Raw genomic sequence first — 25,854 nt, 5'->3', positions numbered from 1 at the left:
TTGGCGGGGTGGGGGGTCAGAGGGGACACATGTCTCGTGTCCCAGCAGGTCGAGGGCCCTGCTCAGCCCAAAGACACAGCACCACCTCCTTAGCAGGCCATTATATATAGAGCAGCCCATGTAGCTCGTACTGTACTGTAGACCCACCCAGCATATTGATGTCACACATTCGCAGAGGGAGGAGGTGGCTCTGTGGTTCTGCTATTGGTGTTTGCTTTGTGTGTGAGCCACAGACTGGATGGTAACAGTGACTGGAGCTGCTACTCACTGAGCTGTGTTCAGGATACACACAGGCTTGTCGCTACTAGGTGTACCTAAGTCTGCTATAAATAAATAGGGGGGACTCAGGGCCTGATTACGTTTTGTAGGCAATGTCAAAGTTTTCGGAAATGGCCAATGTTTTGCTACTGCACATGTGCGAATATCCTCAGAACCCCTTACTGCGCACATGCGAACTGCGTTTGTGAATTTGCCTGCAGTTGCGTACTTAATCAAAAGTACCAGAAAAGAAAATTGCGAGGTATGGGTGGAGAGTGTGTGGTAAATAAAAATTAGAGATGTGCACCTGACACTTTTTGTATTTTGTGTTTTGGTTTTGGATCTGGACCTCCTTTCGTGTTTTAGATCTGTATTGGTTTTGCCAAAACCACCCTTGCGGGTTTTTGTTTTGTATCTGGATTTTTTTGAAAAAATCATCACAACAGCTATAAAAATAAAAAAAAAATTGGCGGGGGGAGTGGGGGGTGGGGGTGTTTTTGTTCCTACAGTATTATTAACCTCAATGACATTCATTTCCACTAATTTCCAGTCAATTTTGACCATCTCACTGCTCACAATATTGTTCACCAACATAGGCCAAAGCCTGGCTGGCTAAACTAAGCAAAAGAGCAGCGGCACAAACACACGGCAGTTATTTCTGTTTAAAAATGTTTTACAAATTAGTACTGTATTAGCAGTAACCAATCAAACCAACTCACAAGTACTATCAATAGAAAATAATCCAACACAGAAATTTCCTGAGAATAGTGTGTACAATATCATTGCTCTAAAGTAGTTACCAAACAGCAAAAAAAACCAAAAACCTGAAACCATGTGTAAAATAGCAACAGCAGATATTGATGCCCCTTAAACAAGTGCACATACCCCCAGCACATGCTTATTCTCAGTGCCCAGTCTGTACCTCCCTCCTGAGGGCCATAGGTCACTGATGTCTGGCACTCTGTGCCCATGTAAAGCCCCGATCAATCAGCCATTTTGTCGAGCAGATCCCCAAGATCTCCCCAATCACAAAAAACAGCATTCTGTACCTGCGTAGTACAGTGCAAAATACTTTGGGACAGACAGTTAAATATTGACCAGGTTACAGTGCTGGTCGGATACAGTGCAGTTCAGACACAGTACGGGATACAGTGCAGGTTGGATACAAAGCGGGTCGGATACAATGTGGGTCAGATACAGTGCAGGTGGATACAGGGCAGGTTGGATACAGTGTAGGTGTAATTTATTGCGGGTTGTATATAGTGCAGATCGCATACAGTGCGGGTCAGAAACAGTGTGGGTTGGATACAGTGTAGGTCGGATACAATGCAGGTTACAGTGCTGGTTGGATACAGTGTGGGTTGGATACAGTGCAGGTCGGAGTGCGGGTTGGATATAGTGCGTGTTGGCAACAGTGCAAGGTCCGATACAGTGCGAGATACAGTGCAGTTAGGATACAATGTGGGATACAGTTCGGGTCAGATACAGTGCAGGTCAGAATGCGGGTTGGATACAGTGTGGGTTGGATACAGTGTAGGCTACAGTGCAGGTTGGATACAGTGCATGTCGGATACAGTGAGGGTTGGCTACAGTGCAAGGTCAGATACAGTGCAGGTCAGATACAGTGCGAGATACAGTGCAGGTTAGATACAGTAAGGGTTGCATACACTGTGAGTTGTATATATTTTGGGTTAGATACAGCGTGGGCCGGATAAAGTGCAAGTTGCAGTGCAGGTCAAATAAGGTGTGGGTTGGATACAGCGCAGGTCCGACACAGTGTGGGTTGGATACAGTGTGGGTTTGATACAGCGCAGGTCAAATAGAGAGTGGGTTGGATACAGTGCGGGTCAAATACAATGCGGGTCGGATACAGTGTGAGTTTTATACAGCACGGGTTTCAGTGCAGGTCAAATACAATGTGGGTCGGATACAGTGTGGGTCGGATACAGTGTGGGTCATATACAGCACTGGTTACATGGACTGAAGAGGACAGATCTTCACCGGATAATAGGTGAGTATTTTGGGCATCTTTTAACAGGTCAACTGTGGATTCTACAGGGCAAGGGGACCAAGGTGCACCATTGGATAATAGGTAAGTATGTGAGTGTGTAAGTGTGCATGTATGTAAAATAAAGCTTTACTTTCACGGTGTGTGTGTGTGTGTGTGTGTGTGTGTGTGTGTGTGTGTGTGTGTGTGTTGTGTTTTTTTGGGGGTATTTTTTTGTAGTAGAACTACAGGTACCAGCGGGCCCGTTCTTTCCCCGCATGCTGGGGAATTTTCTATTCTATTTTTATTCTATTTTTTACACAAAGGCTATCAGCCTCCCATCAACCGCCCACGGATGGGGGGGGGGCAGCCTCGGGCTTCACCCCTGGCCCTTGGGTGGTTGGAGGGGGGGACCCCTTGATTTAAGGGGTCCCCACTCCTCCAGGGTACCCCAGCCAGGGGTGGCTATTTGGGGGTAATGCCACGGCCGCAGGGACCTATTTAAAAGTGTCCCCCGGCTGTGGCATTATCTCTCTGGCTAGTGGAGCCCGGTGCTGGTTTGAAAAATACGGGGGACCCCTACATCTTTTGTCCCCCGTATTTTTTGAACCAGGACCGGAATCAGAGCCCGGTGCTGGTTGTTTAAATATGGGGGGACCCCAGTCATTTTTTTCCCCTGTATTTTTACAACCAGGACCGGCTCAAAGAGCCCGAGGCTGGTTATGCTTAGCAGGGGGCACCCCACGCAATTTATTTTTTATTTTTAATCTAAACAGACCCTTTCCCACAGATAAGCATGCACGGATCTCACTGATCCATGCATGACTATCAAAACACGCCAGGAAAAAGCAGGTCTATTTTTTTGCTGCTTTTTTTTACGATTAGCAAAAAAATACAACCGCAATTAAACATTCAGGGACAAACACCAAAATACGAATGAATATAAATTCCCGTGTTGTATGAACAAACAGCCGCGTTTGACCGATGGTGTATTCATTCGTATTTCTGCCCTCTGCCGTTAAAACTAGAGATGAGCGCCTGAAATTTTTCGGGTTTTGTGTTTTGGTTTTGGGTTCGGTTCCGCGGCCGTGTTTTGGGTTCGAACGCGTTTTGGCAAAACCTCACCGAATTTTTTTTGTCGGATTCGGGTGTGTTTTGGATTCGGGTGTTTTTTTCAAAAAACACTAAAAAACAGCTTAAATCATAGAATTTGGGGGTCATTTTGATCCCAAAGTATTATTAACCTCAAAAACCATAATTTACACTCATTTTCAGTCTATTCTGAATACCTCACACCTCACAATATTATTTTTAGTCCTAAAATTTGCACCGAGGTCGCTGTGTGAGTAAGATAAGCGACCCTAGTGGCCGACACAAACACCGGGCCCATCTAGGAGTGGCACTGCAGTGTCACGCAGGATGTCCCTTCCAAAAAACCCTCCCCAAACAGCACATGACGCAAAGAAAAAAAGAGGCGCAATGAGGTAGCTGTGTGAGTAAGATTAGCGACCCTAGTGGCCGACACAAACACCGGGCCCATCTAGGAGTGGCACTGCAGTGTCACGCAGGATGGCCCTTCCAAAAAACCCTCCCCAAACAGCACATGACGCAAAGAAAAAAAGAGGCGCAATGAGGTAGCTGTGTGAGTAAGATTAGCGACCCTAGTGGCCGACACAAACACCGGGCCCATCTAGGAGTGGCACTGCAGTGTCACGCAGGATGTCCCTTCCAAAAAACCCTCCCCAAACAGCACATGACGCAAAGAAAAAAAGAGGCGCAATGAGGTAGCTGTGTGAGTAAGATTAGCGACCCTAGTGGCCGACACAAACACCGGGCCCATCTAGGAGTGGCACTGCAGTGTCACGCAGGATGTCCCTTCCAAAAAACCCTCCCCAAACAGCACATGACGCAAAGAAAAAAAGAGGCGCAATGAGGTAGCTGACTGTGTGAGTAAGATTAGCGACCCTAGTGGCCGACACAAACACCGGGCCCATCTAGGAGTGGCACTGCAGTGTCACGCAGGATGTCCCTTCCAAAAAACCCTCCCCAATCAGCACATGATGCAAAGAAAAAGAAAAGAAAAAAGAGGTGCAAGATGGAATTGTCCTTGGGCCCTCCCACCCACCCTTATGTTGTATAAACAAAACAGGACATGCACACTTTAACCAACCCATCATTTCAGTGACAGGGTCTGCCACACGACTTTGACTGATATGACGGGTTGGTTTGGACCCCCCCCAAAAAAGAAGCAATTAATCTCTCCTTGCACAAACTGGCTCTACAGAGGCAAGATGTCCACCTCATCTTCACCCTCCGATATATCACCGTGTACATCCCCCTCCTCACAGATTATCAATTCGTCCCCACTGGAATCCACCATCTCAGCTCCCTGTGTACTTTGTGGAGGCAATTGCTGCTGGTCAATGTCTCCGCGGAGGAATATATTATAATTCATTTTAATGAACATCATCTTCTCCACATTTTCTGGATGTAACCTCGTACGCCGATTGCTGACAAGGTGAGCGGCGGCACTAAACACTCTTTCGGAGTACACACTTGTGGGAGGGCAACTTAGGTAGAATAAAGCCAGTTTGTGCAAGGGCCTCCAAATTGCCTCTTTTTCCTGCCAGTATAAGTACGGACTGTGTGACGTGCCTACTTGGATGCGGTCACTCATATAATCCTCCACCATTCTATCAATGTTGAGAGAATCATATGCAGTGACAGTAGACGACATGTCCGTAATCGTTGTCAGGTCCTTCAGTCCGGACCAGATGTCAGCATCAGCAGTCGCTCCAGACTGCCCTGCATCACCGCCAGCGGGTGGGCTCGGAATTCTGAGCCTTTTCCTCGCACCCCCAGTTGCGGGAGAATGTGAAGGAGGAGATGTTGACAGGTCGCGTTCCGCTTGACTTGACAATTTTGTCACCAGCAGGTCTTTCAACCCCAGCAGACCTGTGTCTGCCGGAAAGAGAGATCCAAGGTAGGCTTTAAATCTAGGATCGAGCACGGTGGCCAAAATGTAGTGCTCTGATTTCAACAGATTGACCACCCGTGAATCCTTGTTAAGCGAATTAAGGGCTGCATCCACAAGTCCCACATGCCTAGCGGAATCGCTCCCTTTTAGCTCCTTCTTCAATGCCTCCAGCTTCTTCTGCAAAAGCCTGATGAGGGGAATGACCTGACTCAGGCTGGCAGTGTCTGAACTGACTTCACGTGTGGCAAGTTCAAAGGGCATCAGAACCTTGCACAACGTTGAAATCATTCTCCACTGCACTTGAGACAGGTGCATTCCACCTACTATATCGTGCTCAATTGTATAGGCTTGAATGGCCTTTTGCTGCTCCTCCAACCTCTGAAGCATATAGAGGGTTGAATTCCACCTCGTTACCACTTCTTGCTTCAGATGATGGCAGGGCAGGTTCAGTAGTTTTTGGTGGTGCTCCAGTCTTCTGTACGTGGTGCCTGTACGCCGAAAGTGTCCCGCAATTTTTCTGGCCACCGACAGCATCTCTTGCACGCCCCTGTCGTTTTTTAAAAAATTCTGCACCACCAAATTCAAGGTATGTGCAAAACATGGGACGTGCTGGAATTTGCCCATATTTAATGCACACACAATATTGCTGGCGTTGTCCGATGCCACAAATCCACAGGAGAGTCCAATTGGGGTAAGCCATTCCGCGATGATCTTCCTCAGTTGCCGTAAGAGGTTTTCAGCTGTGTGCGTATTCTGGAAAGCGGTGATACAAAGCGTAGCCTGCCTAGGAAAGAGTTGGCGTTTGCGAGATGCTGCTACTGGTGCCGCCGCTGCTGTTCTTGTGGCGGGAGTCCATACATCTACCCAGTGGGCTGTCACAGTCATATAGTCCAGACCCTGCCCTGCTCCACTTGTCCACATGTCCGTGGTTAAGTGGACATTGGGTACAACTGCATTTTTTAGGACACTGGTGAGTCTTTTTCTGACGTCCGTGTACATTCTCGGTATCGCCTGCCTAGAGAAGTGGAACCTAGATGGTATTTGGTAACGGGGGCACACTGCCTCAATAAATTGTCTAGTTCCCAGTGAACTAACGGCGGATACCGGACGCATGTCTAACACCAACATAGTTGTCAAGGACTCAGTTATCCGCTTTGCAGTAGGATGACTGCTGTGATATTTCATCTTCCTCGCAAAGGACTGTTGAACAGTCAATTGCTTACTGGAAGTAGTACAAGTGGGCTTACGACTTCCCCTCTGGGATGACCATCGACTCCCAGCGGCAACAACAGCAGCACCAGCAGCAGTAGGCGTTACACGCAAGGATGCATCGGAGGAATCCCAGGCAGGAGAGGACTCGTCAGAATTGCCAGTGACATGGCCTGCAGGACTATTGGCATTCCTGGGGAAGGAGGAAATTGACACTGAGGGAGTTGGTGGGGTGGTTTGCGTGAGCTTGGTTACAAGAGGAAGGGATTTACTGGTCAGTGGACTGCTTCCGCTGTCACCCAAAGTTTTTGAACTTGTCACTGACTTATTATGAATGCGCTGCAGGTGACGTATAAGGGAGGATGTTCCGAGGTGGTTAACGTCCTTACCCCTACTTATTACAGCTTGACAAAGGGAACACACGGCTTGACACCTGTTGTCCGCATTTCTGGTGAAATACCTCCACACCGAAGAGCTGATTTTTTTGGTATTTTCACCTGGCATGTCAACGGCCATATTCCTCCCACGGACAACAGGTGTCTCCCCGGGTGCCTGACTTAAACAAACCACCTCACCATCAGAATCCTCCTGGTCAATTTCCTCCCCAGCGCCAGCAACACCCATATCCTCCTCATCCTGGTGTACTTCAACACTGACATCTTCAATCTGACTATCAGGAACTGGACTGCGGGTGCTCCTTCCAGCACTTGCAGGGGGCGTGCAAATGGTGGAAGGCGCATGCTCTTCACGTCCAGTGTTGGGAAGGTCAGGCATCGCAACCGACACAATTGGACTCTCCTTGTGGATTTGGGATTTCGAAGAATGCACAGTTCTTTGCTGTGCTGCTTTTGCCAGCTTGAGTCTTTTCATTTTTCTAGCGAGAGGCTGAGTGCTTCCATCCTCATGTGAAGCTGAACCACTAGCCATGAACATAGGCCAGGGCCTCAGCCGTTCCTTGCCACTCCGTGTGGTAAATGGCATATTGGCAAGTTTACGCTTCTCCTCCGACAATTTTATTTTAGGTTTTGGAGTCCTTTTTTTACTGATATTTGGTGTTTTGGATTTGACATGCTCTGTACTATGACATTGGGCATCGGCCTTGGCAGACGACGTTGCTGGCATTTCATCGTCTCGGCCATGACTAGTGGCAGCAGCTTCAGCACGAGGTGGAAGTGGATCTTGATCTTTCCCTAATTTTGGAACCTCAACATTTTTGTTCTCCATATTTTAATAGGCACAACTAAAAGGCACCTCAGGTAAACAATGGAGATGGATGGATTGGATACTAGTATACAATTATGGACGGGCTGCCGAGTGCCGACACAGAGGTAGCCACAGCCGTGAACTACCGCACTGTACTGTGTCTGCTGCTAATATATAGACTGGTTGATAAAGAGATAGTATACTCGTAACTAGTATGTATGTATAAAGAAAGAAAAAAAAACCACGGTTAGGTGGTATATACAATTATGGACGGGCTGCCGAGTGCCGACACAGAGGTAGCCACAGCCGTGAACTACCGCACTGTACTGTGTCTGCTGCTAATATATAGACTGGTTGATAAAGAGATAGTATACTCGTAACTAGTATGTATGTATAAAGAAAGAAAAAAAAACCACGGTTAGGTGGTATATACAATTATGGACGGGCTGCCGAGTGCCGACACAGAGGTAGCCACAGCCGTGAACTACCGCACTGTACTGTGTCTGCTGCTAATATATAGACTGGTTGATAAAGAGATAGTATACTCGTAACTAGTATGTATGTATAAAGAAAGAAAAAAAAACCACGGTTAGGTGGTATATACAATTATGGACGGGCTGCCGAGTGCCGACACAGAGGTAGCCACAGCCGTGAACTACCGCACTGTACTGTGTCTGCTGCTAATATAGACTGGTTGATAAAGAGATAGTATACTACTAATATTATATATACTGGTGGTCAGGTCACTGGTCACTAGTCACACTGGCAGTGGCACTCCTGCAGCAAAAGTGTGCACTGTTTAATTTTAATATAATATTATGTACTCCTGGCTCCTGCTATAACCTATAACTGGCACTGCAGTAGTGCTCCCCAGTCTCCCCCACAATTATAAGCTGTGTGAGCTGAGCAGTCAGACAGATATATAATATATATAGATGATGCAGCACACTGGCCTGAGCCTGAGCAGTGCACACAGATATGGTATGTGACTGACTGAGTCACTGTGTGTATCGCTTTTTTCAGGCAGAGAACGGATATATTAAATAAACTGCACTGTGTGTCTGGTGGTCACTCACTATATAATATATTATGTACTCCTGGCTCCTGCTATAACCTATAACTGGCACTGCAGTAGTGCTCCCCAGTCTCCCCCACAATTATAAGCTGTGTGAGCTGAGCAGTCAGACAGATATATATAATATTATATATAGATAATAGATGATGCAGCACACTGGCCTGAGCCTGAGCAGTGCACACAGATATGGTATGTGACTGAGTCACTGTGTGCTGTGTATCGCTTTTTTCAGGCAGAGAACGGATTATAAATAAAACTGGTGGTCACTGGTCACTATCAGCAAAAAACTCTGCACTGTACTGAGTACTCCTAATGCTCCCCAAAATTAGTAAATCAAGTGTCTCTCTAATCTATTCTAAACGGAGAGGACGCCAGCCACGTCCTCTCCCTATCAATCTCAATGCACGTGTGAAAATGGCGGCGACGCGCGGCTCCTTATATAGAATCCGAGTCTCGCGATAGAATCCGAGCCTCGCGAGAATCCGACAGCGTCATGATGACGTTCGGGCGCGCTCGGGTTAACCGAGCAAGGCGGGAAGATCCGAGTCGCTCGGACCCGTGAAAAAAAACATGAAGTTCTGGCGGGTTCGGATTCAGAGAAACCGAACCCGCTCATCTCTAGTTAAAACCATTACGAATAGTCCCAACACTGCTGATTGTTGTGCTTAGTAAATTCTCGAGATGACACTTAGGAAAAAATATCAAACTCGGACAAAATTGGAACCTTAGGAAATATACCACCAGGTATGATCATATCTGGAAGAATAACCCCTTCTTGACCTAAGCTTACATGTCCCTTCCCAGCTCTAGTCAGTGGTGGATCTAGGCTTAACTTTTAGGGGGGGGCGGTTTAAGAATTATGACTCCTCCCCCCAATCATAGCTCTTCCCACTTAGAAATGCCCCTCCCATTCGCTTCTAAAATTTCCTATTGTTGCCATTACTAATAAAATGTTGCCAGTTAGTGGAGAGAACCCTGCGCACTGGTGATACAGACTGGCGAGTCGCCATTCCTGCATGCATCTGTACATTCGTAGATCACACATGCACAATCATGCAGCCCAGATTTGGGCTACCAGCCCACTTTTAGAGAGAAAAAAGTGAAATACATTTATTTTAGCAGGAAAAAATGCTTTATATAAATACTCATTTCTTTTAATAGATCCTGTGATGGCATAAGTAATAGGACAACAATGGTACACATTATACACACAGTATGAGCCGAAATTCACATTACAGCACACTCTATGAGCCAAAATTCACATTATAGCACACGGTATGAGCCGAAATTCACATTATAGCACACAGTATGAGCCGAAATTCACATTATAGCACACAGAATGAGTCAAAATTCATATTATAGCACACAGAATGAGCCTGAAATTCACATTATAGCACACAGAATGAGCCGAAATTCACATTATAGCACACAGAATGAGCCGAAATTCACATTATAGCATACGGTATGAGGCGAAATTTACATTATAGTACACAGTATGAGCCGAAATTCACATTATAGCACGCAGAATGAGCCGAAATTCACATTACAGCACACTCTATGAGCCAAAATTCACATTATAACACACAGAATGAGACGAAATTTACATTATAGCACACAGAATGAGCCAAAATTCACATTATAGCACACAGAATGAGCCGAAATTCACATTATAGCACACGGAATGAGCCGAAATTCACATGATAGCACACAGAATGAGCCAAATTCCCATTATAGCACACGGTATGAGCCGAAATTCACATTATAGCACACAGTATGAGCCGAAATTCACATTATAGCACACAGAATGAGTCAAAATTCATATTATAGCACACAGAATGAGCCTGAAATTCACATTATAGCACACAGAATGAGCCGAAATTCACATTATAGCACACAGAATGAGCTGAAATTCACATTATAGCATACGGTATGAGCCGAAATTTACATTATAGTACACAGTATGAGCCGAAATTCACATTATAGCACGCAGAATGAGCCGAAATTCACATTACAGCACACTCTATGAGCCAAAATTTACATTATAGCACACAGAATGAGACAAAATTTACATTATAGCACACAGAATGAGCCAAAATTCACATTATAGCACACAGAATGAGCCGAAATTCACATTATAGCACACGGAATGAGCCGAAATTCACATGATAGCACACAGAATGAGCCAAATTTACATTATAGCACACGGTATGAGCCGAAATTCACATTATAGCACAAAGTATGAGCCGAAATTCACATTATAGCATGCAGAATGAGCCAAAATTCACATTATAGCACTTAATATGTGCCGATATTCACATTATAGCACACGGTATGAGCCGAAATTAACATTATAGCACACAGTATGAGCCAAAATTCACATTATAGCACACAGTATGAGCCGAAATTCACATTATAGCAAGCAGAATGAGCCAAAATTCACATTATAGCACACAGTATGAGCTGAAATTCACATTATAGCACACAGAATGAGACAAAATTCACATTATATCACACAGAATGAGACAATATTCACATTATAGCACACGGTATGAGCCGAAAATCACATTATAGCACACGGTATGAGCCGAAATTCACATTATAGCACATGGAATGAGCCAAAATTCACATTATGCCACATGGAATGAGACAAAATTCAGGGAGAGTGATAGCAGGGACATAGGGACAGGGAGAAAGAGAGAGAGAGAGAGAGAGAGAGGGTGGGATGAAGAGAGGTAAGGGTGGAGGGAAAGGGGGGGTCGGAGAGGGAAAGAAAGAAAGAGACGAGGAAGGGTGCAGAGGGAAATGGGGGGGGAGATAGCAAGAGGGGGGAGAAAGAGAGGGAAGGGTGGAGAGGGAAAGGAAGGGGGGGGGGACATTACATCTGACTGAGACCTATATTTGATAAACTATGTATTTTTAGAGTTAGAATAAAATCTAGAATGTACTCACCCTGGGAGGGAGCTGGCAGCTGGGGAGGGAGGAAGTCTAACGGGACGATCCGCGGCTGAATCTTGAACAGTGGCTGCTGGTCTTGAGGGAAGGGCCAGCCACCAGGCAGGAAGATCAGGGTCATTGATGCTCAGGGAGAAGTTGAACTCTGGCCAGGCCCCAATACAGACATAGAATCTGTGTGACAGCAGCTGCTGATGGGAAGTGCCCTGATCTCCCGCCTGGTGGCCCAATGTGCCCCTATCACCACAGTTCTGCTGCAGGCCCCCCAGTGACCTGCCAGGCACTTTTGTTGCCTAATTCCAGTAGTGCCTGCAGAGACCGATACCGTCCCGCCCCCTGCAGCATTGCCTGCACAGTACCTCCCGCAATGCGGCTTAGTTGCTCCCCTGCCTCCAGTCACATCTGTGACTGAGGTAGAGATTGCAGGTGCCGGCATCGCAGTGGGGTAATCACAACTGTGCACCTCCGGAGCAGAGCTGAATAGCTTACCCCTGCTGCTGGATGAAAGAAATGATACTTTCTTATCTTCTTTCGTCCTGCGGCAGGGGTAAGCTATTCAGCTCTGCTCCGGAGGTGCACAGTTGTGATTACCCCACTGCGATGTCAGCATCTGCAATATCTACCTAATTTAAATGTCCGTGCCTCCATCCTGCCTTATTCTCATTCGGCTCCTCTCCCAGCACACCACAGTGATGGTGCAGGAGAGGAGACGTAGGTGAATACGCTGGAGGTCCGGCACCCGGCGGCTGTCCAAAGTGCTCAGAGTCTGCCAGGGCCCGGGCCGGAACAGTGGCGCCAGGTCACATGTTAAACTGCCCTGTAATGGGGTCCCCTGCGGAGAGCAGCCTGTGTCGGGCGAACGGGTAGCCGCAGCAGAGAGTGCATGATGTCACTCACTGAGCCCTCCTGAGTCTGAAGCATAATGCAGCCGCATACCACGCGTATGCGTCGGGCCAGAACTGCACTGATGATCGGCACGGCATGACCCGGACATCCATCCCGGCGCCGGTATGTGTAGGGGGGCGTTCGCCCTAATCGCCCCCCCCTAAATCCGCCACTGGCTCTAGTCTGCATCTCTAAGTGTAAGAAGTTGTGACCATAAGATGCAGCAGAATCTGCATTTGGACATGAGCACGAGACTCTGTGTGCATGTATGGTCCAATAGTGCAAAAAAAAAGCCCTTGTGAAGTAGAGTCTGACATACTTTTAGTTGGGTTGCAGTCAGGATCCCAGCAGTCACCAACCCAGTGGTCCCAATCCCAGCAACGTCATCCCAAAAATCCAGACAAATCCTGACAGAATATATTAGGCTTAGGCTGCCGAAGAGGATGGTTATGTTTAGGCTGCCAAAGGGGACAGTTAGGGCTGGGCTACATGAGGCATGGGATAGGGTTAGATTTACAATACTCACCAAAATGTGTCGGGATTTTGACCATCGAGATGACGCTGCCGGGATATCGTACCCAACCCTTTCAGTTAGTGCTTAACATTATAATAATCTAAAAAAAATACTTATATGCCTGTTTGTATGTCATAATGTATAATGCTTTACCATTTTATAGACAGTTTATACTGATAATGATGGGTTAACTCACATCAAAGGTTCATTCATTATATGTAATGCTATTTTTAAACAGAAGTCTAAGGGGCAATAGCTATTGTTTCCAATATTATAATACCAGACATGAATGTCCTTTTCAGTGAAATGTACCTGTAGTATTTATTTGCCAAGTGGGGCATACACCTTTAAGAAATGAGAAAGAGACAAATGGCTGTGCTGGGAGTCAATGTGGCCTTTACTTAAACAGAGCTATAAATCATTAGACTGCCAGAGCATGGGAACACTACTGGAAGAACCAACTATGCTTCAGGCTAACTATACAGGATACAAGGTATGTTTGTAATGAAACAGCAGCTATGCAGATATTAACCCTAAAATCTACAAGATGACAAAGATGCTCTGGCACTAATTATTATTATGGAAAGGAAACATACAGTATTTATAGAGCCTTAGTTGTGTGTCTTTGTTTAATGGGATGACATGCTGATCAGCTGATCACTGTTTTTAAAAGCATCTCACTCAGGATAACTTGGAAAGAGACCCCTGCCAAGCTGACCGGTCTTGGAGTGCAGCAGTCGACAAAGAACTGCACTGTCTCTCTTCCACGAGTACTTCACCACAGAGCAAATTAGACTCCAACGTTATAGACGAATCAACCAATCTGAAATTAGGAAAGCCCCATTGAATGCCATGGGAAAAGCCAACCGACTTCAAACTCAGATCATGCACCATCAGCGTCAACAGCAAGCAGATCACTTTTCAATGGAGCATGCATGAAGGAGTGAGCTGTAGAGACCCAAACAAATAATATGTGTAGATCCCACTGTCTCAGGACTTAGCGATATGTAACGCTTCCTGTACTACACCATCTTACCCATTACACTTACCTCCCCCCAAATACCTCTCAGTTATCCCTTTACAGTACTACTTGCTCACTACTATTCACAGATAGCATCCCTCACTGACAGAAATACTCCTCACCAACCACCACTCACTGACAATGCAACTCAACTACTGATATCATCTCACTCACCACCACTCCCTGGCACCATCACTCACCCACCACCACTTCCTGACAGTACAACTCATCCATGGTGGTAACTCTAGCAAGTGAAGGAAAATCTACCCAAACATAAGGAGAACATACAAACTCAACAAATATAGTGCCCTTGTCAGAAGAACCAATGTCCTCAGTGTTATGAAGCATAGTACAAGACCCAATCATCCACTATAATGAGCAGGGACGTGTGATGAGCTACAGTAAATGGCTCAGGAGGCACTGGTTAGTACTAGTGCCAGATTTACACACAATATATGAGCCAAAGGGTTCACGTGGGCATTATGTAAAGGTGCAGCAGTATAATCTCCTGGAAATTTGGTGGGTTTTGACCATAGATGTGCGGAAAAGATAGACACTGCCTCACCCGCTATAGACTTTTTGCTCTAGCGTTTTGACTATAAAAATTATTAGATTAGCATTTTGACTATAAAAATTATTAGAATAATACAGTAATATATTATATGTATTTTTCATATACTTTATAAAGTCAAAACTCTGGTGCAAACATTAGTATGACAGGAAAGGCTCTGCCTCACCCCACCGCACGTCAACGATAAAAAGCATAAAATGTGAAGCCCTTCTGTGAAAAGAAACACTCTGCGAGGCAGACATACCACCCTAAATGTGCTTTCCTTATCACAAACTGTATGGAGTACATGGAGTTTGCATCTGGGTTTGTACTGTAAGTAGAGATGAGCGGGTTCGGTTTCTCTGAATCCGAACCCGCACGAACTTCATGTTTTTTTTCACGGGTCCGAGCGACTCGGATCTTCCCGCCTTGCTCGGTTAACCCGAGCGCGCCCGAACGTCATCATGACGCTGTCGGATTCTCGCGAGACTCGGATTCTATATAAGGAGCCGCGCGTCGCCGCCATTTTCACACGTGCATTGAGATTGATAGGGAGAGGACGTGGCTTGCGTCCTCTCCGTTATAGTAAAAAAGAGTAAAGACTGAGTGACTTAGTTATAATTGTGGGGAGGATTGGGGACGGGGAGCAGCTGTTAGGGAGTACAGTGATTTAGATTAGGAGAGAGAGAGAGAGAGAGATTGACCTGATTTACTGGAGCTTAGGAGTACTGTAGAAGAGAGTGCAGAGTTTACTAGTGACTGACCACAGTGACCACCAGACAGTGCAGTTTTATTTAATATATCCGTTCTCTGCCTGAAAAAAACGATACACACAGTGACTCAGTCACATACCATATCTGTGTGCACTGCTCAGCCCAGTGTGCTGCATCATCTATGTATATATTATATATCTGACTGTGCTCAGCTCACACAGCTTATAATTGTGGGGGAGACTGGGGAGCACTGCAGTGCCAGTTATAGGTTATAGCAGGAGCCAGGAGTACAAGACAGTCACATACCATATCTGTGTGCACTGCTCAGCCCAGTGTGCTGCATCATCTATGTATATATTATATATCTGACTGTGCTCAGCTCACACAGCTTATAATTGTGGGGGAGACTGGGGAGCACTGCAGTGCCAGTTATAGGTTATAGCAGGAGCCAGGAGTACATATTATATTAAAATTAATTAAACAGTGCACACTTTTGCTGCAGGAGTGCCACTGCCAGTGTGACTGACCAGTGACCTGACCACACTGACCACCAGTATAGTTAGTAGTATACTATATTGTGATTGCCTGAAAAAGTTAAACACTCGTCGTGTGACTTCACTTGTGTGGTGTTTTTTTTTTTATTCTATAAAAAACTCATTCTGCTGACAGACAGTGTCCAGCAGGTCCATCATTATATAATATATATATACCTGTCCGGCTGCAGTAGTGATATATATACATTTTTTATATCATTATTTATCATCCAGTCGCAGCAGACACAGTACGGTAGTTCACGGCTGTAGCTACCTCTGTGTCGGCACTCGGCAGTCCGTCCATAATTGTATACCACCTAACCGTGGTTTTTTTTTCTTTCTTCTTTATACATACATACTACGACATCTCTTTATCAACCAGTCTATATTAGCAGCAGACACAGTACAGTACGGTAGTTCACGGCTGTGGCTACCTCTGTGTCGGCACTCGGCAGTCCGTCCATAATTGTATACCACCTAACCGTGGTTTTTTTTTCTTTCTTCTTTATACGTACATACTACGACATCTCTTTATCAACCAGTCTATATTAGCAGCAGACACAGTACAGTACGGTAGTTCACGGCTGTGGCTACCTCTGTGTCGGCACTCGGCAGTCCGTCCATAATTGTATACCACCTAACCGTGGTTTTTTTTTCTTTCTTCTTTATACGTACATACTACGACATCTCTTTATCAACCAGTCTATATTAGCAGCAGACACAGTACAGTACGGTAGTTCACGGCTGTGGCTACCTCTGTGTCGGCACTCGGCAGTCCGTCCATAATTGTATACCACCTAACCGTGTTTTTTTTTTCTTTCTTCTTTATACATACATACTACGACATCTCTTTATCAACCAGTCTATATTAGCAGCAGACACAGTACAGTACGGTAGTTCACGGCTGTGGCTACCTCTGTGTCGGCACTCGGCAGTCCGTCCATAATTGTATACCACCTAACCGTGGTTTTTTTTTCTTTCTTCTTTATACGTACATACTACGACATCTCTTTATCAACCAGTCTATATTAGCAGCAGACACAGTACAGTACGGTAGTTCACGGCTGTGGCTACCTCTGTGTCGGCACTCGGCAGTCCGTCCATAATTGTATACCACCTAACCGTGGTTTTTTTTTCTTTCTTCTTTATACATACATACTACGACATCTCTTTATCAACCAGTCTATATTAGCTATATGTCTATATGTGCTGATTGGGGAGGGTTTTTTGGAAGGGACATCCTGCGTGACACTGCAGTGCCACTCCTAAATGGGCCCGGTGTTTGTGTCGGCCACTAGGGTCGCTAATCTTACTCACACAGCTACCTCATTGCGCCTCTTTTTTTCTTTGCGTCATGTGCTGATTGGGGAGGGTTTTTTGGAAGGGACATCCTGCGTGACACTGCAGTGCCACTCCTAAATGGGCCCGGTGTTTGTGTCGGCCACTAGGGTCGCTAATCTTACTCACACAGCTACCTCATTGCGCCTCTTTTTTTCTTTGCGTCATGTGCTGATTGGGGAGGGTTTTTTGGAAGGGACATCCTGCGTGACACTGCAGTGCCACTCCTAAATGGGCCCGGTGTTTGTGTCGGCCACTAGGGTCGCTTATCTTACTCACACAGTCAGCTACCTCATTGCGCCTCTTTTTTTCTTTGCGTCATGTGCTGTTTGGGGAGAGTTTTTTGGAAGGGACATCCTGCGTGACACTGCAGTGCCACTCCTTGATGGGCCAGGTGTTTGTGTCGGCCACTAGGGTCGCTTAGCTTAGTCATCCAGCGACCTCGGTGCAAATTTTAGGACTAAAAATAATATTGTGAGGTGTGAGGTATTCAGAATAGACTGAAAATAAGTGGAAATTATGGTTTTTGAGGTTAATAATAATATGGGATCAAAATGACCCCCAAATTCTATGATTTAAGCTGTTTTTTAGGGTTTTTTGAAAAAAACACCCGAATCCAAAACACACCCGAATCCGACAAAAAAAATTCGGTGAGGTTTTGCCAAAACGCGGTCGAACCCAAAACACGGCCGCGGAACCGAACCCAAAACCAAAACACAAAACCCGAAAAATTTCAGGCGCTCATCTCTAACTGTAAGTAGGTGTACTTGGGTGAGTAGACTTCAAGAAACATCCTAATCAATATAACATCTTCCATTAGAAAGGGCAACCTATTGCATTTTGCTGACATGACAATCTTGGGAGGCATTTGATATGCCATACCGACGCCGGAATCCTGACAGCCGGCATACTGACCACTATTCTCCCGCTTGGGGTGTCCATGACACCCCTGGAGGGAGAATAAATAGCGTGGCGAGCACAGCAAGCTCGCAAGTGGCCCTTTTGTGCTCACCCCACTTCCTGCATGCTGGCGGTCGGTATACAGGGCGCCGGGATCCCAAGCGTCGGCAAAACGTACTAGACCCGGCAATCTTGGTTCACAAACTGTTGTTTACCTGAAAAATGATTGCATCACAAAATATTATTTGCACTTTGGAGTCTTCTTAAATGACAATGAATACTGAGAAAAGTATTTGTTAGATTATTAAGGACAATGACCATTGCATGTAAAGGACAAAACATACTGTATACACAATATTTCCAAACATGGAAGCATCCTTGTTTTTTTCCCTTGGGAATGTCTGAACAGTCTTCACCATTAAAAAAAAAAAGATTCTGTATAAAGGTCCTTGAATGAAAGTCTAATTTCAATGCTGTACTATTTACAAAACATAATAAATAAATTCTACCAATTACTGTAAGCCACTCTGCATATTTTGCTTGCTTTGTTATTTTCTGACTATTAGCATAAATATGATTGCAGTTCAGTTAAGTTAAATGCCCTTAGAAAAAATAAAAAAGCACATTATAATTTACCTTAAATTTAGGAGAATAAGAGCCTAAACAAGTTTTTGCTACTAATTTGAGAGCCTGGAGTATATATATGTTTTATCATGTATTAACAAACTACCGATTCAAATAAGTTTGCTAGAAACTATTTATTCTTGAATGCTTATATGTTGTTATCTATAAGGTCACAGAAAGTTGTAGTGAGAGAGAAGGATAATTTCATTTCAGTGGATAAACTAACTTCAGTGCAAAATTGTTTCAGAAATAACTGCTGGCAGTTTAGCTGCGATAGAGGGAAAAAATGTTAAACAATTGCTAACCCTAAATTTGTCTATTCCATTTATAAAGCATTTACTGTAATACTAGAGATGTGCGCCGGCCCACATCTTGGGTTTTGGGTTTTGGTGTTGGATCTGTATTTTCTTCATGTTTTGGATCTGTATTTAGGGGGTCATTCCGAGTTGTTCGCTCGTTATTTTTTTTTCGCAACGGAGCGATTAGTCGCGAATGCGCATGCGCAATGTCCGCAGTGCGACTGCGCCAAGTAAATTTGCTATGCAGTTAGGAATTTTACTCACGGTTTTTTCTTCGTTCTGGTAATCGTAATGTGATTGACAGGAAGTGGGTGTTTCTGGGCGGAAACAGGCCGTTTTATGGGTGTGTGCGAAAAAACGCTACCGTTTCTGGGAAAAACGCGGGAGTGGCTGAAGAAACGGAGGAGTGTCTGGGCGAACGCTGGGTGTGTTTGTGATGTCAAACCAGGAACGACAAGCACTGAACTGATCGCAGATGCCGAGTAAGGTTGAAACTACTCAGAAACTGCTAAGAGGTGTGTAATCGCAATTTTGAGAATCTTTCGTTCGCAATTTTACTATGCTAAGATTCACTCCCAGTAGGCGGCGGCTTAGCATGTGCAAAGCTGCTAAAAGCAGCTTGCGAGCGAACAACTCGGAATGAGGGCCTTAGTTTTGCCAAAATTGCCCTTGCAGGTTTTGATTTGGGTTTGTACTTTTTTTTTAAATAAAAAAAAAAAACAGCTAAAATCACAGATGTTGAGCCTGTTTTTGTTCCTACAGTTTTATTAACCTCAATAACATTTATTTCCAGGCAATTCCTCTCTATTCTGACTATTTCGCAGCTCACAATATTCATTTCACCCAGTTTACTTTAAGCCAAAAGCTTGCACCAAGCTACTGTAGCTGGCTGACTAAGCTAAGTAACAGCAGCGGGCAGCAAACACTTGGTAGATAACAAGAGGCGGAACTCCCGGAGTCAAAGGAGTCGGCTGCCGCTGGGCTCCTGTCCTGCAGGGGGCACCTCTCCTCAGTTGTCTCCCTCTCCTGTCATTTATGAGATTTTTATTTATTTTATTTTTTTTCTTTCTGTAGCAGCACACGCCCATCCATCTGCCCGCCCACCGCGCCAGGAAAGTCTGCTGGATGCTGTCAGTCAGCTTGTCTGTCTTCCCCTGGGATGCCATACATGCAGCCAAGCTCCGCCCCCCTCTACTGTCCTGAGCATCATTTGCTCTCTGCTGCACGTATGTGACGCTGTGCGGTGCAGAGGATCCCAGCAGCCGCCGAGATCGCGCCTTCTCCCTGACACTCCTCAGCGGAAGACCGGGAGGCGGACACCCAGCGCCGACGAAGGACCACACAGAGCAGAGTGACACAGAGCCCACAGCTGCCACTCAGAGGTAACTGCAGTCTATGGACTCACCCTGCCAGGCCAGCCACCATCACGAGGCCACGCCAGCGGGAGGATGCCGCACTTGTAAGGTGAGTATTCACTGCGAGTCCGAGTTTAGTAGTAGCTGCATTCAGTGGCAGCTGCACAGACTTCCCCCTACGTAAAACTGGCCTGTTACATTCCACTCTGAGGCTGAGAGGGACCAGGACTGGTGAGGGGAGTGGGGTGGGTGACTAGGCTGCTGCTGTTGCTGAGGGGAGGGAAGCGGATGACTGGTCTGCTGGTTTGCGGCTGAGGGTGGCAGTGGATGACTGACTGGACTGAAAGGAGTGCAGGAGGAAAATGTTGGCATGAGGGGGAAGAGGGGGAGGATGCTGGCTTAAGGGGAGTGGGTGAGACTGATATTAGGGATGCATGAAAGGAGGAAGCAGACTGGCATGAAGGGAGAGGATGCTGATGGCATGAGGGGAATAAGAGGGGAGACTGAATGCTGCGGAATGAGTGGAGTTGGTGAGGAGGCTCAGGCTGGTTTAAGGGGAGTGGGTCAGGAGGCTTATATGAGGGGTGGGTGAGATGGAGGCTGGAAATAAGAGAGGAGGCTGACATGGGGTGAAAGGAGGATGCTGCTGGTTTAAGGGGAGTGATGGGATGAGGAGACTGATATGGGGTGCATGAAGTGAGAGGAGGCTGACAGGAGTATGCTGAATGCTGTTGGCATCAGGAGTATGAGAGGAGGCTGGCATGAGGGCAGAGATGGTGGTGTGCTGTTAGAATTGGGGAGTGAGTGAAGAGAAGAGATGATGTTATGGATGAGAGACGCAGGACGGAGATAATGGTGTGGCTGAGAGACGCAGGACGGAGATGATGGTGTGGCTGAGAGACGCAGGACGGAGATGATGGTGTGGCTGAAAGACGTAGGACAGAGATGATGGCATGGCTGAGATACGCGGAGGGAGATGATGCTGTGGCTGAGAGACACGGGGGGAGATTATGATGTGGCTGAGAGATGCAGGGGAGATGATGATGTGGCTGCAAGACGTGGCGGGGAGATGATGGTGTGGCTGAGAGATGTTGGGGGGAGATGATGGTGTGGCTGAGAGATGTTCGGGGAGATGATGGTGTGGCTTAGAGACACAGGACAGGAGGTAACACAAGTCTGGTTGAACCTCTTGTATGATAATGACATTGGTAATATTCCTAAATAAAAGAGGTGATGTGCGTTTGTAAATAAAAGGGTGTGTGTGTGTGTGTGTGTGTGTGTGTGTGTGTGTGTGTGTGTGTGTGTGTGTGCATTTGTAAATAAAAGAGGGGTGTGTGCGTTTGTAAATAAAAGAGGTGTGTGTGCGCGCGTTTGTAAATAAAAGAGGTTTGTGTAACTGTTTTTTTTCAAATAGGCGAAACACTGTTTCAAAATGTGTCAGCTACTAGTGTGGTTATTGTAGGGCAGGGTTAAGGTTGCCTATGGCCTTACAGCTGTACTGGGGGCTACATAAACTGTTAAAAATATATATAATATATATTGTATGCATAGAAATGGTGGCATTCACAGATTTTCATCGCCCAAATAATGAAGATTCACAGATGTCCACAGGCTATTGGGGGGGAAGGGGCACCAACATTTATCTTGCCTCCGGTCAACTGGGGCAAACTTACGCCACTGTAGTTAACAATATATTTTAAATGCTGTAATCACCTGTTAAAATTATTTTTAAAGTAGGATCAAATTCTTCTGTTCCTGAAATATATCTACGACCTGGAAAAGGTTTGCTAATCATCCGCTAAAATTATTTTCAAAGTAGGATCAAGTTCTTCTGTTCCTGAAAGATATCTTTGACCTGAAGAAGATTCGCTATTTGAGTGTGGAGAGCTTGTCAGAAGATTTCATGCAGTGTTTGACTTGTTTACCATTGCACATAGATGTTTTGGGCGTATATTGGAGCAGGCCAGAGTGAAAATGTGCGGAGGAGGAATTACCAAGGTAATAGTTCAGCGCTTATGAGGCTAAGGTGCTTTTCGTTTGGAGCTGCTGTTAGATAAGGGGTAGTTGGCCCCTATGAGTAACAAAAAAAAACAATATATACAGCGCTAGGAAAACTGGATAAGGAAATAACAATATGTATTTTATTGTATGAGAGGTGTTGCAACACTTAATTTAAAAACATCATAGATGTACATAAATAAAAAGAAATTTTATAGATCTATATAAAATTATATATGCATATATATATATCCTATAAATATGGGCAAGCACAGCACAGCAATTCGTCTGGTATATTACCATGCAAGAAGAGGAGCAATCAATTGGTATATGTGTACTCCAAGGAACTCATGCCACAGTCCTGGGGGCAATTTGCAATGCTGACAGATGAGAGTCCACAAATTTCTTAGGACCGACCTTTGCTTGGTTTCCGAGCAGCAACTCAGTCCAGTTTGAAGCTTGGTCTCCTGTGTTGTTAGTGGATAGCTGTCAAATCCCCGTTTTAGCTTGTGCGGACTTCTAGGCTTGTTCCTGATGCAGAGTGGTGGAGTTGGTGATGCGCTCCTTCTCTTAACCAACGCGTTTCGCTGTACCAACAGCTTTCTCAAGGTATACCTTGAGAAAGCTGTTGGTACAGCGAAACGCGTTGGTTAAGAGAAGGAGGGCATCACCAACTCCACCACTCTGCATCAGGAACAAGCCTAGAAGTCCGCACAAGCTAAAACGGGGATTTGACAGCTATCCACTAACAACACAGGAGACCAAGCTTCAAACTGGACTGAGTTGCTGCTCGGAAACCAAGCAAAGGTCGGTCCTAAGAAATTTGTGGACTCTCATCTGTCAGCATTGCAAATTGCCCCCAGGACTGTGGCATGAGTTCCTTGGAGTACACATATACCAATTGATTGCTCCTCTTCTTGCATGGTAATATACCAGACGAATTGCTGTGCTGTGCTTGCCCATATTTATAGGATATATATATATGCATATATAATTTTATATAGATCTATAAAATTTCTTTTTATTTATGTACATCTATGATGTTTTTAAATTAAGTGTTGCAACACCTCTCATACAATAAAATACATATTGTTATTTCCTTATCCAGTTTTCCTAGCGCTGTATATATTGGTTTTTTTTTTCAGAGTGAAAATGTAGCTGATCCCAAGGACCTTTATAGAATCCAAAATCCTGCAAGAATCCGACAGTGGGATGATGACATTTTGCCTCATTTTGAGATCCAAGTCTGGCGGGAAACCCCCAGCTGGACTCGGATTCACACTCGGATCAGGAAGTTCGGGTTGGTCCGGTTCTCCAAGAACAGGACCCACTCATCTCTATGTAATACCTCTTTTACACTGCCTTCAAAAACCCAGGTTTTTGCACATGACTGCCCAAGGTCTTTGCTCAGTGGAAAGGGCTCCCTCCAAAAAAAAACGGGTCGGGTGACCCAGAATTCCAAACAGGGTTAGAGCCGTGAAGGACCCGGGTAAGGGTGTAGTGCAAACGGGTAATCCGGGTCATTCAAACTGGGTCCTGTTTACAGCATGGGGAGAGCAGAGCCCATATCTCCCACCCACAGTGTCTCACGGTAGGGTTGGAAGGTCGGGAGGTTGGGGGGGACACTTTCTGCCCTGCTATGCAGACTGAGCAGCGGTGCCCGGTTAAGGTGAATGCAGGCGGTTTCCATTCAGAGCACAGAGGAGGCTGGGGGCAGCCCAGCAGCTATCAGAGTGCTTGGCTTGAACACAGTGTGATGTAAAAACGTGGGTTTGACATGCGGCCAGGCCCTTAAAACTGGCATGAATGTGGGTACGTGGCCTAACATGAATGAGGCCATGCCCTGGGGTGTTGATCTGCTGGATTTCCCCGCACTTGGAGATGATATCATCTACAAGAGCCAGCAGAGGAGACACTGGACCCATGTACAGTGTAAATGGCGCTGACATGAGAATAATCCAGGTCGTATCCGCAGTAGGAATAGAGTCTGTCCCGGGTCTGATCTGGATTGGAATCATGATCCTAATCCTGGGTCAGACCGGGACTTTGGGGGAAAAGGGGTATAAGTAAACCTGGCTGTCCTTCCATGGTTTTCACTACAGCTTTGTTAAAGATATATACATGTTGTTCTAAACACAATCACACACATTATTACCAGGGACGTGCGGTGAGGTAAATGGCTGAGGAGGCACCGTCTAGTACCAGAGCCAGATTTACACACAATATATGAGCCAAAGGGTGCTTGTGGGCAGGATATACTGCTAGAAATTGGTGAGTTTTGATCAGAGATGTGCGGAAATGATAGGCAGGGGAGGCACTGCATCACCTGCCATATTCCAGAGTTTTGACTATAAAAATGATTAGAATAATACAAAGAAGATAATTCTAATGTATTCTTTGTATTTTTCATATACTGTACTTTATATAGTCAAAACACTGGCATATATGTTAGTATGACAGGAAAGGGTCTTCCTCACATGCCTCACCTCACTGCACATCACTGATTATTACGCCGGCATAGCATTAAGCATATCACACAATAAAGAATAAATAAATAGCTTTTATGCATGCAATTTTTGCATTTGTAAATGACCTTTGGTATATTGGAAAGTGTAGGTGCTGTGTGATACCTATGTGGCACCCTAGAAAATGTTGTGTGTGTGCCCCTTTAAAATTTTACTTACAGGTCCGCAGCAGAATGGGGAAGCAGTGGCACAGCAGGAGTTAAGTGTGTACCATGGTCCGATCACATGGTCTGGATACTGATTTCTGATTAGGCAGGGCTATCTGGGAGCAGAGGAACCTTGCGGGGAAGAATAAGAAGGATGAGTCGGGTGGAGTGATGAGAGGTGCTGGGCGCATGCTGAGCAAAAAGCAGGGCAGGAGCTGAGAACTCATGCTGGGTTGTGAGAGCAACGCTGCAGTGTAGAAACAGCTGGGTGGTACCAGTGACTGAGAGCAGGCTGAGCGAGTGTGAGACATCGCAGCCAGAGATCGGATACCACCAGGCCTAGTGAAATGCGCAGACGCCGTGGTCATCTAGTAACAGTGAGGAGCCAATGAAACATGTCCAGCAAGTGAATGCCTCTGTCCTAGAGTTCTGATTCAGTAAATTAAGACTGATTGTGACCTAAGCCAGGGGCAGACCAGACACCCAGACCAAGTATCCAAGTCACGCACTGTGCAGTGTAAAGGGTGCAGACAGCATAGCACCATCTCCACAAGTCAAGCACTGTTTAGGGGTCCGTAAAAACAGCCATCCTCCTGCTTTAACACTGTTGGGACATTAGATACTGAGCTACTGTATTTGTGCAAAGTGCAAGTGAGACACAATTTGGAAACGACCGAGGGGCCTAGCCTATTTATCACCATCCACATCCAATAGTTCACTCTGCAATTGAACATCAGGATACTGTTGGCTGCATACATATGGTCTCCTTGGACAGTATGGTGGGTAGCGACA

The 25,854-nt window shown here is 45.6% G+C and overlaps 1 long non-coding RNA gene across 3 annotated transcripts in view; it reads left to right on the top strand.

The window, feature by feature from the left end:
• The window catches only part of LOC135035180 (uncharacterized), a 78,752-nt gene that overhangs the window by 32,569 nt on the left and 20,329 nt on the right, over positions 1–25,854 (top strand). For 2 of the 3 annotated variants that reach the window (XR_010230270.1, XR_010230258.1), the window contains exons 3-4: positions 20,113–20,502; positions 22,213–22,391. This is a non-coding gene — a long non-coding RNA (uncharacterized LOC135035180). Of the gene's footprint in view, positions 1–20,112; positions 20,503–22,209; positions 22,392–25,854 lie in introns of all 3 variants that reach the window. The other variant, XR_010230264.1, reaches the window with a different exon arrangement.

The sequence above is a fragment of the Pseudophryne corroboree genome, chromosome 2, assembly GCF_028390025.1.
Source record: "Pseudophryne corroboree isolate aPseCor3 chromosome 2, aPseCor3.hap2, whole genome shotgun sequence".
Classification (NCBI taxonomy): domain Eukaryota; kingdom Metazoa; phylum Chordata; class Amphibia; order Anura; family Myobatrachidae; genus Pseudophryne; species Pseudophryne corroboree.
This window is presented reverse-complemented; position numbering and strand designations above follow the sequence as displayed.